The sequence below is a fragment of the Schistocerca piceifrons genome, chromosome 5 (genome assembly GCF_021461385.2).
Source record: "Schistocerca piceifrons isolate TAMUIC-IGC-003096 chromosome 5, iqSchPice1.1, whole genome shotgun sequence".
In the NCBI taxonomy this organism is placed as follows: Eukaryota; Metazoa; Arthropoda; class Insecta; order Orthoptera; family Acrididae; genus Schistocerca; species Schistocerca piceifrons.
In genome coordinates, this window is record NC_060142.1 from 94,671,812 (window position 1) to 94,689,884 (window position 18,073).

General features: G+C 45.3%; 1 long non-coding RNA gene across 1 annotated transcript in view; it reads left to right on the top strand.

Moving 5' to 3' along the window:
* Positions 1-13,513, top strand: part of LOC124798253 — a 129,475-nt gene extending 115,962 nt beyond the window's left edge. The window contains exon 3 of the long non-coding RNA XR_007016929.1: positions 13,397-13,513. This is a non-coding gene — a long non-coding RNA (uncharacterized LOC124798253). The remainder of the gene's footprint in view (positions 1-13,396) is intronic.
* Positions 13,514-18,073: the final 4,560 nt, after the last annotated feature.

The window sequence follows — 18,073 nt, forward strand, 5'->3', positions numbered from 1 at the left end:
TGTGTGTGAGGAATGTTTCCTGAAAGTTTGGCCGTACCTTTTTGTAACACCCTGTATAGATGTACTCTACAAGCCGCTGTACAGTGCATGGTGGAGGGCTCATCGTGTCAGCATTATCTGTTTTCTTTCCTATTCCGTTAATGTATTGACAGTGGGTGAAAAATATCAACGCCTCCTAACCAGCCTCCGTAACCGAGGTCACAAATAGGGCAGTTGATAAAATATCGATATTTTTCATTTTATATTTTTTCGCAATTTTCGATAAACATTTAAAGGCTTTTTTTGTTTTTTTTTTTTTTTTTTTTTTTTAATTGCCCTAGAACATAATTTTACTTTCACTGTGTGAAGGAGTCTTTCTTCTGAAACTTCCTGGCAGATTAAAACTATGTGCCGGACCGAGACTCACCCTTCGCGGGCAAGTGCTCTACCACACAGTTTTAATCTGCCAGGAAGTTTCATATCAGCGCACACTCGGATGCAGAGTGAACATCTCATTCAGTCTTCCTTCTTTTTGAGCTTTCACCACGTCCACTCTCTTTGACTGTGTGAAACATGTATAGGTGGCACAAAGAAGAAGTACGATTGCACTGGAGAGTGGCGGTGTGAAGGGAATAACAAGACGTCAGATCTGAGGAAACAGCGATTTTTAAAGCAACTAGTGTGCTATTTCTTCACATAGACGTTCTTCACAAACAGTTGTTGAAACCGATGAACAAAAATCGAAATGACAAGGTTGGCCCTTGTCGTGGGTGGAGACTTGTGAGGAAAAATGCTCAAGTAATTGGGGTCCGCAGCTCGTGATCTCGCGTTCGCGTTCTCGCTTCCCGAGCACGGGGTCCCCGGGTTCGATTCCCGGCGGGGTTGGGGATTTTTACCTGCCTCGAGATGACTGGGTGTTTCTGTTGTCCTAATCACTTCATCGTCATTCATGAATTAGGCAAGTTTGGGCTGAGCAAAGGTTGGGAATTTGTACGGGCGCTGGTAACCGCGCAGTTGAGCGCCCCACAAGCCAAGCATCAGCATTATCATAAAGTAATTGGCGCTAGGCGCTACCAACAGAAACTGCAACGTTTAACTCCACCACGCAATTTTGACATTACAACTGCTAGGTTGTTGGCGATTGCAGAAATGAAACAGCAGGGAACTCGACATGATGTGTTCCAGACAAAGACGATATGTGACGAAACCGAACGACGGACCTACCGGACATTTTTTACTTGCCACTTACATGCAGTTACCATTGTTAGCAAAATGTTTATCGCCAGGCGTGAACGTGCACCGTTTTCCTTTCAGATCTTGCTCTAAGGGGGATAAGCAGGCTGCCAGCTTGTTGATGTACTGATTATCTAATAATAAATCGATACTTAAACATACAGCTCTAAAACTGGCAGTATACACTCCTGGAAATTGAAATAAGAACACCGTGAATTCATTGTCCCAGGAAGGGGAAACTTTATTGACACATTCCTGGGGTCAGATACATCACATGATCACACTGATAGAACCACAGGCACATAGACACAGGCAACAGAGCATGCACAATGTCGGCACTAGTACAGTGTATATCCACCTTTCGCAGCAATGCAGGCTGCTATTCTCCCATGGAGACGATCGTAGAGATGCTGGATGTAGTCCTGTGGAACGGCTTGCCATGCCATTTCCACCTGGCGCCTCAGTTGGACCAGCGTTCGTGCTGGACGTGCAGACCGCGTGAGACGACGCTTCATCCAGTCCCAAACATGCTCAATGGGGGACAGATCCGGAGATCTTGCTGGCCAGGGTAGTTGACTTACACCTTCTAGAGCACGTTGGGTGGCACGGGATACATGCGGACGTGCATTGTCCTGTTGGAACAGCAAGTTCCCTTGCCGGTCTAGGAATGGTAGAACGATGGGTTCGATGACGGTTTGGATGTACCGTGCACTATTCAGTGTCCCCTCGACGATCACCAGTGGTGTACGGCCAGTGTAGGAGATCGCTCCCCACACCATGATGCCGGGTGTTGGCCCTGTGTGCCTCGGTCGTATGCAGTCCTGATTGTGGCGCTCACCTGCACGGCGCCAAACACGCATACGACCATCATTGGCACCAAGGCAGAAGCGACTCTCATCGCTGAAGACGACACGTCTCCATTCGTCCCTCCATTCACGCCTGTCGCGACACCACTGGAGGCGGGCTGCACGATGTTGGGGCGTGAGCGGAAGACGGCCTAACGGTGTGCGCGACCGTAGCCCAGCTTCATGGAGACGGTTGCGAATGGTCCTCGCCGATACCCCAGGAGCAACAGTGTCCCTAATTTGCTGGGAAGTGGCGGTGCGGTCCCCTACGGCACTGCGTAGGATCCTACGGTCTTGGCGTGCATCCGTGCGTCGCTGCGGTCCGGTCCCAGGTCGACGGGCACGTGCACCTTCCGCCGACCACTGGCGACAACATCGATGTACTGTGGAGACCTCACGCCCCACGTGTTGAGCAATTCGGCGGTACGTCCACCCGGCCTCCCGCATGCCCACTATACGCCCTCGCTCAAAGTCCGTCAACTGCACATACGGTTCACGACCACGCTGTCGCGGCATGCTACCAGTGTTAAAGTCTGCGATGGAGCTCCGTATGCCACGGCAAACTGGCCGACACTGACGGCGGCGGTGCACAAATGCTGCGCAGCTAGCGCCATTCGACGGCCAACACCGCGGTTCCTGGTGTGTCCGCTGCGCCGTGCGTGTGATCATTGCTTGTACAGCCCTCTCGCAGTGTCCGGAGCAAGTATGGTGGGTCTGACACACCGGTGTCAATGTGTTCTTTTTTCCATTTCCAGGAGTGTATTTTCAATGTTCAGCCGACACTTTTTTGGCCGTTGCGTCGATACCATTTATGGCTGCATATCAATAATTGTTTTCGGTGTATCGAGAACCGATAATGATATCTTTTAAAATATTGATATATTGTATTACCGATATTTTTAAAACTATCAAGTCCTAGTTGCTAACGCGCACTTGTGCGGTGGCGTTCGACTTGGAGGTAAGCTGGTCGGAATTCTGGTGGTCAATAAAATTTTCATTGCCAGTATTTGGCCGGCAGTGGGAGAAGAGGCAGTGGCGAAAGTTTCTGATCAGCAGTCTTTGCGCCCATGTCCTAGATTGATAGTGATCCGTCTGTGGGATGAGGACGTTAAGGCCGGTGGCACCCTTGGTGCTTTTAGAGACGAACAGGCTATGTGCCAACACCGGGTTTCACTCTCTCACATCCCTTCATCCATCACAACACAAACCCAACATTACACACACTCATCGCAGTCATTCACACGACGCAGATACACACTCGACACTTTGTAACAGGTTGGAGGAAGTCAACGGCTAACCACCTGCACTAGGACCTTGCCATGAGCTGCGGTACAGGAATCCCGCATCAACTCCATCTACGCTGATTCCTTGAGTCTGGGACTATCGATCTATATGCCTCTGTACTTGTCGCATTATCTCTTACCTTACCTTGATCTCATGACTCGTACCCGAGTTACATGGTGGTAGCAGCGTGATGGTTTATATAGAATACACGTTTGTAAATTTACCCGATAGCATTCCGGGAGAACTATGTCGACTTTCCTCAAAGGATTCCCATTCAAGTTCCCCGAGCATATCGTTTACACTTTCGTACGGCCTTTACCGATTATGATTAGCAGCGCGTCACTGAATCTGATCGATGTCTATTGTGATGCCAGTTTGATAAAGACGCGAACATTGGGCGATACTTCATAAATGGAAATGAGCGTTTGGCGTCATTGGCCGGTAGGCCCCTTACGGGGCAGGTCCGGCCGCCTTGGTACAGGTCTTGTTACATTCGACTCGACATTGGGCCACCTGCGCGCCGGATGGGGTTGGAATGATTATGAAGACAACACAACACCCAGTCCCTGAGCGGAGAAAATCTCCGACTCAGCCGGGTATCGAACCCGGGTCCGTAGGACGGCAATCTGTCACCCTGACCACTCAGTTATCGGGGCGGACGATATTTCATAATTGGTTGCACTATCATTTTCTACGTGATTTCCTTCAAAGATACATCTTATTTTGGCAGAACGTTTCTATTCGCTTTCCCTAATATTGATTTTACGTGGCAGTCATATTCTACATTGCTTCTTAATACTACTCCTAAATACTGACATGCGGTATCTGGAAGACGACCAGTTCTTGCTGGGCGCCCAAAAGGGCATGCTGGTATCCTATACATCAAGTGAGTCCTACGTGCATGAAACAAACTTCTTTTTTGCAACACTAACCGGATCATGTAAAAATAAATCACATATGGCGATTTACTGTTGCATTACTTCTTTATAAAAACAAAGATTTCACCGTCTACGCACCGTTTCATTACAAATTGTGTCTCCACAACAAATCAGGTCTGTGAGCAAAGATTATCACTCAAATCTCAGCCACTAATGTTCAGTGATTTCGCTTGATGATGAGATTGTCTTTTAGGAAAAGAGGTGATTACATGAAATGTTCTCGGTGTTCAGAAAACAACAGATCAGAGTTAAAACTCGAGCTTTTCAAAATTACCACCAACTTCTTCGTCGGGATATGTCTGTCTGCTGGGAGCGAAGTTTTCTTCCTTCACACAGGCGTTCAAGCTTGTCAGTGATCGGGTGACATCGCTTGGAAGTAGACTTCTTTCCCGGAAGTCATCTGACGAAGCGGGTGGTAATTTTAAGAAAAGTCAGATTTTAAACTCCGATCAGAAGCGGTCTGGACACCGTGAATAATTTATACAAAAATTCCACAGCGAAAAAATTTGAAAACACGATTTTTTTTTATTTTCTTTTCTTTTTTTTTTTTTTTTTTTTTTTGCTCGTGCACTGTTGATCTGTGTACTTGGTTCTCGATTAGGGCTTGACGTCCTGACGTCCCGTCGACAAAAGAGTCATTACAGACGGAACAGGAGCTCGGATTGGAAGCAACCATTTCGGCACTGGCCTTAAGTGATAGAGGAATTGCTTAAAACCTAAATACGGACGGTGATTTGAACCTCCGTTCTCCCAGATACGAGTACAGTGTGTTAGTGTGTTAGCATTGCCCCACGTAGGTCTGTGTCACTTCCGAGGCAGAGGACGCTGCGTGGCTGGGATGCTAGATGTTGAGCAACTTCTGTTTTCTTGCATGGTTCAGAATTGTGCGTCCTAGGCTCCAGCTGACTTATAACTTAAGTGCGCAGAGCAAGTGGGAGTAATTCCTTACGTGGGTGGAAAGTGGAAGGATTCACTAGAGTTTTGTTTTTAAAGTAGACGGAACATTTTCTGGTTACTTTCTGATGGTTGGTAGAGCTCATAGGTGCCTGCTGGAGAAACATTCAGTGGAATCAATGGTGCTGATTAGACTCAATTATAGCGAAGAAAATTTTTTTTAAAGCCATCTTGATTACACAGTTTTGAAATATAGAAAAGTCTTGATCGCATGATACTTTATTAAGCGTTATAAGTTTCGAAATTTCATCTTCAGTCTGACGATGAAATTTCGAAACGCTTAACACTTAATAAAGAAATGTTTGATCAATACATTTCTATATTTCAAAGTTCTACCAAGTTTGAATGGTCGCCTGCCTCTAAGTATTTCTACACCGAGTAATGGAATCTTGTTTACATTTGGGTGTCAGTGAACGCCTGTGTTTTCAATTACTATCCAGACATCCAAAGATGGCTATCGATTTACTCGAACGGGTGGAAAGCTGGAGATATACCAGTACAGTGGTCAGACTTCAAGAATTTTTTAAATACAATCATATAGTAAAGCTTTCATCAACCTGTACGCATGGTCATACTGGAGGTGGTATTGCAATACCCGTCTCTGATCTCTCAGCCGACTTAGCCAGTGTAACTTGGGCACCGAACCACAGTGCGACTGGACGATTTCTCGTTAGCAAATCATTTCCAGAGATACTGACGAGGGAACAGACGAACGAAGAGCACCGACTGAGGTTCTTGCTGGAGACGCTTGAACTTGTAATTAGCTACTTTCCCACAGATACTAAGCCACACAACCAAGATCCAAATGAGAAGTGCAACAAAGAACCTACGTCACTAAATGTTGAAAACGGCCACCCGTTCCAGATGCAGGTAGTCTATAAATACCGTCCAGGGGCCATACAAATTTTATTTTCGGTATCTCACGCAATTGTTGACCGAATTTAAAAATGCTTTCATAATCTACTCGTTAAACGGTATAATCTTATATTAACGGTTTGACACAATAAGTGAAACGGTATACATATCTTTCAGGGAGTGTAGCCCACGGCGCGCAAACTACCCAGACTATATCCGTCCAGGATTTGAGAATGAAAGCGCTTTGCGTCTTCCAACGAACTCTGCTCATAATTTTAAACCATTCCGAAACTTTTCCTCGCTGACACACTCCACAGAATGATGATAGGAAACTTTTTTCACTTTCTACATTTTCGCTTTTAATGGAGTAAAACTTGAGCATCAGGCTTGAACTTTTACTGCATTTCTACGTTATTACTAACTCTAATCGCAACCCATTTGCCAGACAGTATCGACATAAACCATCGAATGTGCCCACAAAATTTTATCAGTGTACAACACATAGGTCAAGAGATATGAACACTGAGATCGATGAAAAGGTAAAGAATCGGGGGTGGGTGTTACTTGTAGTTACTAACCAATTCACCCGACGTCGTGGATCTAAACAAAAGTGGTTAGCTTGCTACTCGTATATAAGGCTTACGGCAAGTTTGAAAACATAGAGAGTGGGTGAGAGAGAGAGGGTAATATATATACGTGTGCGTATGATAAACGCCTTCCCTCGACATTACTTCCCTCCTTTATACATCCTCTGCGTTACCACAGACGACGTGTCACTGATATCATTTGTACTAAGATTGCAGTACACACGAGGTGCCTGTTTCCTTCGACCCACCCTGAGTGGAATGCATAATTTCTAATAAACGTTCAACAATCTGCAGTCTTCTACAGTTGTTGTCCCTTGCGCAGTAAACAGCACCGTAGATCGTCAATCCGTTATATTGAGGCTGCAAGAAACTCTTAGCGAGGAACTGTTATTTTAGAAATAATTAAATTTCCTATCAGGAATATAACAAATAGCTCCAGAATGAGATTTTCACTCAGCAGTGGAGTGTGCACTGATATTAAACTTCCTGGCAGATTAAAACTGTGTGTCGGACCGAGACTGGAACTCAGGACCTTTGTCTTTCGCGGGAAAGTGCTCTACCAACTCAGCTACCGAAGCACGACTCACGCTCCGTCCACGCAGCTTTACTTCTGCCAGTACATCGTCTTCTACCTTCCAAACTTCACAGAAGCTCTCCTGCGAACCTCCTGTAAAGTTTGGAAGGTAGGAGATGAGGTACTGGCATAAGTAAAGTTATGAGGACGGGGCGTGAGTCGTGCTTCGGTAGCTCAGATGGTAGAGCACTGGCCCGCGAAAGGCAAAGGTCCTGAGTTCGAGTCTCGGTCCGGCACACAGTTTTAATCTGCCAAGAAGTTTAACAATCAGTTTGTTTATACAGGATGCCATTCGCATTTGTAGTGGCAGAACACGAGAAACTGCATAATTACATTATACTTTAGAGTCACAAATAATTCCTGTTCTTCAACAAATTAATGAGCTGCACATTTCTACAATTACAGCTCTCATATTTACGAACTAGACATTGCAAATTAAGTCTTAACTGATACCGCGGCAGACAACGTGTCTGTCGTCCGATACTTCCGAACCAGCTCCTATCTTACAGCCGAACCACTTCGCCGCCATCCAAGTCAGGCGAGATCCGAAGGTGACCGAAGTGTCCCGTCTGCCATTTCGTGTAGCAGTTGTTTATTATTCTGCTGGTTATTAATGCTTGCGAAATAATGGAATGATAGCATGCTTTTGAGAGATGCTTTAATTTGAAGGGCGGCAATTTAGTTTGTTTAATATTAATAACAGGAGATTATTATTTTGGCGCGCAACTTCCTAATGCAGCAACCAATCGCGGGGAAGGATCACAGTTTAGGCGGTCTTTCTGACGATACCAGTACCTAACAAATCATTTGTCATCGGTACCTCACACCATATTACGTCATCTTGCCACTGCTGCCTTCTCAACTGCTCTAAGAAGAGCCACTTGTACCAGAATATGATGGCCGTAAAGCCAGAAGCAATACAGGTGGATGGGATCTCCGACCGCGTAATAATTACGCCGCGTAGCGGACTCGCTCCGTGGCAACGCGTGGCGGCAGCGAGCGGTCTCGTTGGACCACCCGTACAGCAGCGTCGTTTCAGGTGTGCGCCGGCTGAGACGTGTCCGGACCCGCCGTGGCCGTGGCTGGCCTGCCCTTCGCTTCCACACGGAGGCCCCTGCCGGGAGGGCCACTTCTCGCCTCCAGGTCGCTGACACCGCCCTGCCCTGCCCTGGCCCTGCCTCACCGAACGTCTCACGCCGCCGTATCCGTCAGCGAGCGGCCGCTGAACAGGCAGCACTAGAAATGATAAATGGCTGTGCCGACGCGGATACCCGCCAGATATGAATACAGAAAGACAAAATTACATATAATACTAAACCGTCAATACCTAAGTTCCTAATTCATATACACTACTGGCCATTAAAATTGCCACACTAAGAAGAAATGCAGATGATAAACGGGTATTCATTTGACAAATATATTATACTAGAACTGACATGTGATTACATTTTCACGCGATTTGGATGCATAGATCCTGAGAAGTCAGTACCCAGAACAGCCACCTCTGGCCGTAATAACGGTCTTGATACGCCTGGGCATTGAATCAAACAGAGCTTGGATGGCGTGTACAGGTACAGCTGCCCATGCAGCTTCAACACGATGCCACAGTTCATCAAGAGTAGTGACTGGCGTATTGTGACGAGCCAGTTGCTCGGCCACCATTGACCAGACGTTTTCAATTGGTGAGAGATCTGGAGAATGTGCTGGCCAGGGCAGCAGTCGAACATTTTCTGTATCCAAAAAGGCCCGACAGGACCTGCAACATGCGGTCGTGCATTATCCTGCTGAAATGTAGGATTTAGCAGGGATCGAATGAAGGGTAGATCCACGGGCTGTAACACATCTGATGTGTAACGTCCACTGTTCAGAGTGCTGTCAATGCGAACAAAAGGTGGCCAAGGCGTGTAACCAATGGGACTCCATACCATCATGCCGGGTGATACGCCAGTATGGCGATGACGAAGACACGCTTCCAATGTGCGTTCACCGCGATGTCGCCAAACAAGGACGCGAACATCATGATGCTGTAAACAGAACCTGGATTCATCCGAAAAAATGACGTTTTGCCATTCGTGTACCCAGGTTCGTCGTTGAGTACACCATTGCGGGCGCTCCTGTCTGTGATGCAGTGTCAAGGGTAACCGCAGCCATGGTCTCCGAGCTGATATTCCATGCTGCTGCAAACGTCGTCGAACTGTTCGTGCAGATGATTGTCGTCTTTCAAACTTCCCCATATGGTGACTCAGGGATCGAGAGGTGGCTGCACGATCCGTTACAGCCATGCGGATAAGATGCCTGTTATCTCGACTGCTAGTGATACGAGGCCGTTGGGATCCAGCACGGCGTTCCGTATTCCCCTCCTGAACCCACCGATTCCGTATTCTGCCAACAGTCATCGGATCTCGATCAACGCGAGCAGCAATGTCGCGATACGATAAACCGCAATCGCGATAGGCTACAATCCGACCTTTATCAAAGTCGGAAACGTGATGGTACGCATTTCTTCTTCTTACACGAGGCAACGCCGGTCAACTGCTGTTTGTGTACGAGAAATCGGTTGGAAATTTTCCTCATGTCAGCACGTTGTAGGTGTTGCCACCGGCGCCAACCTTGTGTGAATGCTCTGAAAAGCTAATCATTTGCATATCACAGCATCTTCTTCCTGTCGGTTAAATTACGCGTCTGTAGCACTTCATCTTCCTGGTGTAGCAATTTTAATGGCCAGTAGTGTAGGAGCTGTGTCGTCAACTTTCCTGACGTCGCTCCAACTTCCCTGGGCACTCGTCTCTAATGTGCTTGATTGTGTGGTTCGGAGACCCAAAGTCACTAACCAAAGACTCTGTAGTACCCCGTTTGTAAAGTGAGTCCGCCCATCGACAGTGCTCAGCGCGAGTTCTGTTTAATTTGACCCCTAGTTTCCTATGGATTTCTTATTGAGAGCTGAAGTCTTTCGCTCCTAATGTTCAATGTGAACATCCAAGAAGCAATTACTGAAATAAAAGATAGGTTCAAGAGCGGGATCAAAACTCAGAGTGAAAGTATTAGGTTCAAGAGTGGGATCAAAATTCAGAGAAAAATGATAACAATGCTAAGATATGCTGACGCCATTGCTATCATCAGTGAAAGTGAAGAATAATTCCATGACCTGTTGCATGGAATGAATAATGATCAATAGCCAGCTTGCTTATGTATTCACATTTATCCCTTGTCAGGCCGTCTACATTAATTTGCAGAACATGGACGATGGGTCCTATATATTTAGTCTGTTGGCTCTCAGAGGAGCCTTTCTCGGTGATAGCATTCTTATTTTTCTTGCTTTGTCGCTGTGTGTGGCCGTGAGAGATCAATGATCTAGTTAGGCCGGCATTTGTGTTGACTTTCTGCCGTCCTGCTATCGCGGTCCGTTGCCCGGGGTGCACCATCTTGGAGGTTGTCTACACGCTTTTAACGTGTAGTTATTTTGTCTTGAGTGTTTGCACTTTATCCTTTTGTGCTATTGCTTGTTTTTTACACATGTACTATTTACACATTGTTTTGTTTTATACATTTCGTTTACGTATTGTTGTACTTATATAAAATATTGTCGCTGTATTGCCATACGAAAAATAAATAAAATAAATAAATAGTCTAATGAGAACGGGCTATGGACTTGAGGAAACTGGGGGGAAGACGAGAGTAATGAGAAGCAGCAGAAATGAGTTAAGCGATAAATATATCAAAATTGGGGACTAAGATACGGGTAAGGCATTTTGCTAAGAGTTAAGCGTGGACTATCATCTGAAGAAGAAATTTCGGAAAATGTCCGTTTGGAACACAGCATTGTATGGTAGTGAATCACGGACTGTGGAGCACCAGAAACGAAGATAATCGAAACATTTGAAATGTGGTTCTCTGGAAAGATGTTGGAAATTAGGTTGACTAAGTAGGTGCTCAGCAGAATCCGCGAAGAAAGGAACATGAGGAAAACACTCACAAGACGACGGGCAGATTGATATGACATGTCTTCATACATCAGGGAATAGCTTCCGTGGGACAATAGGCTGCTTAATGGATAAAAACTGCATGGGAAGAAAGAGATTGGAGTACACTCAACAAATGATTGAGCACACAGAGTGCAAGTTTTCCTCTCAGATCAAGAAATTGGCAGAAGAGAGGGATTCATGACCGGCCGCATCAAACCAGTTAGAAGACTGAGGAACCAAAAAAGAAAAAAGAAAAAAAAACATGCGACAGCGCTCCGCTTGCTAGAATACCGGAGTGTGAGCCGTTACTACCGCCCCTGTTTCTCCAGAGTGAACACGATACTGCTACGACCCTGACCAAGTTTTGAGTTTGCCAAGAGGACCGGGCCACATCCACCTGTACTAGGCTCACTATGTATTTGGTGAAACGCTACATACTCTTCTTTATTTATGACTACCGTTCTGTATTGGTGCGTGTCGTGGTAGTTGAACTTTTAGGCAAAGCACGATATTGGTAAGTAGGGCTATACGAAGTACTTACATGGTGACAATTATTGAACTATATGAAAAAATACGTAAATTAATTACAGACCGCGGCGTGCACACATTTTATTCAAATGTAAGCGTCACTACAGATACTCGGATTTACGTATTAACATGTTCAATAAGCCTGTCATCACTGGCGATGATGTGGTGCAGATCAATAGCGAAATTCTGCATAACCCGCCAAAGTGTCGGAACGGCGATGCTGTCGATGACCTCCTGAATGGCTGTTTACAGCTCGAATATGGTTTTGGGGTATTGCTGTACACCTTGTCTTTAATACAGCTCCACAAAAAGGCGTGGAATGTGTTCGGATCCGGAGAATATGGGGCCAATCGAGATCCATGCCAGTGGCCTCTGGGTACCCCAGAGCCAGAATGCGGTCCCCAAAGTGCTTCTTCAGAACATCAAACGCCGGCCGGAGTGGCCGTGCGGTTCTAGGCGATACAGTCTGGAGCCGAGCGACCGCAGGTTCGAATCCTGCCTCGGGCACGGATGTGTGTGATGTCCTTAGGTTAGTTAGGTTTAATTAGTTCTAAGTTCTAGGCGACTGATGACCTCAGAAGTTAAGTCACATAGTGCTCAGAGCCATTTGAACCATTTGAGAACATCACTTTCCTGCTTCGATAGGGTCGAGCTCCGTCTTGCATTAACTTCACCTTGTCGAAATCAGGATCACTTTGGGCAGTGGGAATGAAATCCTCTTCCATATCCTTCACGTACCTTTTGGTAGTCACCGTGCCATCAAAGAATATTGCACCGACTATTCCGTGACTGGAAATTGCACACCACACAGTCACCCGTTGAGAGTGGAGAGACTTCTCGATCGCGAAATGTGCATTCTCAGTCCCACAAATGCTCCTATTTCGCTTGTTGTGCTTCGTCGCTAAATAGAACGGTACATGCACTCTATCTTAAGGCCACTAGTGGCCTACCGGGACCATCCGACCGCCGTGTCATCCTCGGGGGGGGGGGGGGGAGGGGACGCGGATAGGAGGGGCGTGGGGTCAGCACACCGCTCACCCGGTCGTTATGATTGTATTCTTGACCGGAGCCGCTATTATTCGGTCGAGTAGTTCCTCAGTTCGCATCACGAGGCTGAGTGCACCCCTAAAAATGGCAACAGCGCATGGCGGCCTGGATGGTCACCCATCCAAGTGCCGATCACGTCCGACAGCGCTTAACTTCGGTGACGTCACGGGAACCGGTGTAGCCACTGCGGCAAGGCCATTGCCAGAACCGTACATGCGCATACTAATTCCCATCGTGCCCCGCGGCCAACTGTGCGGTTTGGACGAACTAACGCAAACCGTTCAGAAGTTAACGATTTTTTATCGTATAGTTCAATAATTGTCACCCCGTATTCTAATCGAATAGCACCGAGACTTGCTGTCAATCCACAAGGAATGAGGAAGAAACACTATCTTTTATTGTTATTGTATAGTGTTCAGTGAACTTACTACACACAATTCTTGTTTTAATTAGACTGCACAGCTGGTACAGTTCTAGCATGTTGTCGTAGTCGAGTACAACGAGAGAACGTGACACAGCATGACGAGGTTTTGTTTGGTTGTGATATCTGCAAGCTGTGTCGTATCGCGCACCTGTCAGGAGCCTCAGATAAGCCGAGCTGTTGTTGCAGGTGGAGACGAGGAGCGCCTCCTAGTCGCAGACCGCGCCGCCACCGGCGCCCAGCTCCACGTGCGAACAGCGACGTGCTGCGGACAGCAATCCCCAACAGCCGACTTCTGCAGGTATCTATACTTCTGTCAACATATACTCCGCAAGCCAACTTGATAAGTGTGTGGCAGACGGCACTTCAAGTGCACTGTCTCTGGTCCATTTCGCGAACTGCGCGCGGGATAACTGTTGTTGGTAAGCCTACCTGTGATTCTGCATATCTTTTCACGAGAGATACGTGGAACTAAGCAATATACTGGTTGAACCTTCTAGGACAGCACGTTCTCGTAATTTTTACGGTAAGCCCTTCCGTCATGCACAACTCTTCTGTTTTAGCGTCTGGCACTGGAGTTCGATAAGAATTGCCGTCACGCCTTCGCGCTTACTTGCGATGAAAATCGCTGCTCTTCCCAGTACCCCTATCTATCTACATGCTAAGTGTGCCAGAGTGAGGAGCAATATTAAATCGAGGGTTTTATGTGATGAAACGTCCCCTTCCCCTTAGAAAAATTATTGAATTACGGTGCTGGTAAACCCCTTACGTTATTTGATTTTCAAACAGCTGAGCAGAACTGAATGTACTCAGACATTTCTCACTTCACTTATTCCGATCATCACTAAACTGACACACAATATTTTTAGAGCAACGCAATCTGACTTTCAAAAATCCCTACAAAAGAATGGCCCTGACTAACAATAACCTATACCTTTCATGAATCACTTACCTCACAGTATTGCAGTAGTTCGGTACTCGAACTACTGCAATACAGCGAGCGCCACTACTGCAATACAGCGAGCTCCACTACTGCCAACTAAATAAAAGATTCCAACTACTGAAGGGACTAACTACTGATAGGCATAGTTAGCAAATGAAAGATTTTGATAAAGAACAAACAACGTATTTACCTTAATAGTGTTCAAAAGCCATTATATATATATATATATTAGTTCATGACATCCAGTCTTACAAATTTACTCTTTCTGATTGATACACGTCCAGATCATCCGCTCTCAAAACTCCGCCATCTCTCTCCCCACATCCACCACTGCTGGCGGCTCACCTCCAACTGCGCAACGCTACGCGCTGTTCACATCCAACTGCCCAACACTACTATAGCGAATATTACAACAATGCTAACCAGCCACAGACTGCACACAGCACAGCCAGTGATTTTCATATAGAGCGCTACGTGGCGTTACCAACATAAAAACCTAAACAGCCTACTTACTGTGTTACCTCTGTCATGACGGGACTGTATTCCCTTAGGAACCTTCCAATGAAAGAACCTGGCATTTTTCCTACCACTGATTTTATGTGGTCGTACCATTTTAAATAACCCCGTGCACATAAATTAATGGATATAACTGCTTCCAGTGTTTCTTCGGCAATCGTGTTACAGTAACGGGTCATTCCACGTATATATGCTCAATAACTTGTTGAGGGTCAACTGCCGTTCGCCAGGCCCTCCACCAACCGTTTATCCTCTCCAAGTGTTCTGCATTTTTCTTGGGTTGTGACTGTGGCGCGGAGTGGCCGCGCGGTTCGAGGTGCAATGTCACTGACGGCAGAGTTATGAGGGGAGTGCGGGGAGAGGAGGAAGCAAGCATTGGCTGGCGAGGGGAGAGGAGCCGATGGGGGGGACAAGGCACGCCTACCAAATGCAGTGCTGCCACTGCAAATTGCGCGTCATGATCACACGAAAGCAGACGAAAGGCTTGGAAGTAAAACTCGCTTTAAATGTTGTTCATGAACGAAACTGAAATCGTCATGTACATTAAAATCTATATATATATAAAAATGAATGTATGTATGTTTGTCTACTATGCGCTCACAAACCACTCATCCGACTGCAATGAAACTTTGGTGTGTTGTTCTCCGAACGCCCGAAAAGAGTAATGGACAATGTTTCAAGAGTTAGGTCACTGTAGCATGCGTAACGCAATTGAGCAAGTAAAGGCTTGTCATGCAGCGGACTCGGGATTGATTCACATTGCTCACACTTTTTTTTCCATTTTATTTCATTCCCCGCAATGTTAAACTATTAATTATAAAATTTAAATCAACTTAAACAGGTGATATAGTATAACGTAACTGTCAATCTCTATATACAAAAATTAATGTATGTATGTCTGCCCTCTGTGCATTCCCAAACCATTCATCCGATTGCGATGAAATTTTGGTGATTTGTTCTCCGTACGCCCACGAAGGTTCCTAGCCGAAAAAAAAGAAATAAGACACATTCTTGAGGCGATATGACGTCATGAACAATAAGATGCCACCGCAGGAAAATACCCAGATTTATGCATCCACTATTTGAGAATGAGAGCACTTAGCGACTAGCAACAAACGTTACATACAATTTCAAACCTTTACGAAAATTTTTCTCGCTGACAACCCCCACAAAATAATGAAAGGGGAAAAAGGTTGTCGCTTACTACATTTTCTCAGTACATACCGTAAATCTACCGCAGTAGGCATGACGTTTTAATGTATTATTTCGTTAATATTAACTCTAATCGCAATATATTTCGCATACAGTATCCACATATATCAGTAAATGCGCCGGCAAATTTATGTCTCTTTACGACATATAATTCAGGAGATATGACGTGTGGCCGGCCGCGGTGGTCTAGCGGTTCTAGGCGCTCAGTCCGGAACCGCGCGACTGCTACGGTCGCAGGTTCGAATCCTGCCTCGGGCATGGATGTGTGTGATGTCCTTAGGTTAATTAGGTTTAAATAGTTCTACGTTCTAGGGGACTGATGACCACAGATGTTAAGTCCCATAGTGCTGAGAGCCATTTGAACCATTTGAAGATATGACGTGGTAAACATCGAGATGCGTGAAAAAGTGCCGCGTCAGGCATGACGTTTTGTTCAATTATTTCTTCACTACTAACACTATTCGCAACACGTTTCGCAAACGTGTTAAAAAAAAGCAACTGCCTCTTCACTCATTTTGATAATCTTTAGCACAACTGCACAATAAAAACACGTAGAACGGTACAGCGCAAAACATTAACGAAGCAGACGACAATGACTACCTTGTCCAACACAGTCAGCTACGTAATGTTGGCAGCATTCGAAACTGCGTGCCTAACGAAGCCTCCCGACGTTTACCGACTTCTACCGATTCAGGACTAGGGAGAGGTCTGCCATCTAAAAGTTTACACACTGTATGTGTTTTGTTCTTAGCATAAGTTAGTTTAGGTAGTGTGTAAGTCTAGGGTCCCTTAAAAATTCACACTCATTTGAACATTTTGCGTTGTGACTTCTCTGTATACAAAGGTGAAGCTTGGCTGACGCGCCAGTTACCCTAGTGATGGCACTGAGTCGTTCGGCACACTACTCAAACTATTATCCCTTATCGAGAGCCGGCCTTTGTGGCCCAGCGGTTCTAGGCGCTACAGTCTGGAACCGCGGAACCGCTACGGTCGCAGGTTCGAATCCTGCCTCGGGAATGGGTGTGTGATGTTCTTAGGTTAGTTATGTTTAAGTAGTTCTAAGTTCTAGGGAACTGATGACCTCAGAAGTTAAGTCCCATAGTGCTCAGAGCCATTTTGAGCCTTATCGAGAATGCCTGTTAGACAATGCCCTTCCTCCACCAAAAAAAAATCTCCAGTTGTTAATTAAAACTTAGGCTGAATATAGGGAAGCGAATTTTTTTCAAACTGGCGAAAGATAACTACAGATCAAAAATTATTATTATTATTATTATTTTCGGTTATTCCCATTTAAAGAGAACGTTTGAACTTGAATTCCATTATGACGATTTTCTTCATGTGTTCACTGTGTTGTTACTTTCGCTCCGCTGTCCATTTGCATCCTGGTCTCTTCTGTGTTGGGGTGTCAAATTTATGTTTTTTGATGATGTTCCTGAAGTCAGTCCTATTTTCTGCATCGTTTACTGCTACGTGCGCTTGTCTGAGGTCCTCTTCAACTTTTTTATCCATTTTGCCTTTCCCCTGCCTGAGTTGATGACTTTAAGAATTAGCTTCGAAATTCTGTTTCCTTTCACCCTGTGGATATGTTCGTAGAACTACATTCTTCTTTTCCTTGTTGTATCCGTAATATTGTCTGTGTATTTATATAATTCCGATGTTGGTCTCTTCTTCCAGATTCCTTGCTCTTGTATCAGATCAAAAATTATTATTCTTTTATAAAATCGTGAAACAAATTATGGGAAAAATTGGTGATTCTAATTGTATTCTTTTGGTATTCGATTTCATCTCGGTCAGTGCATTACGTATATAATGCTCAAAGATCTTTACGCAGTTCCCTTTTGTTTGTCAGTGTCATTCTGAGGAGTTGTTGCCTGCGGTTAAGTAAAAATTATTGTCGTAGAAGTCAGTCCGTAAGCGACTACACAGCATCCATGGACGTGCATGAAACGTAGGAGGCATAAAAGTAAATACTGCAACGAAACAACACGTATCTTGGAACAAAACAATTATATTTAAGCTAGCAATAAGTTATTTCTTTCATTTTGTGTAGATAACTGAATGTGAATAAAACAATTATGTGAAGTTTTGTGGTTAGAATAGTAATAAAAATTCACCTAAAGGCGCACTGAAATTCTGTAATCAATGCGACTAACAAGACAAGATGTGCAATTATATGAAAGTCTCATTAAAGCTAA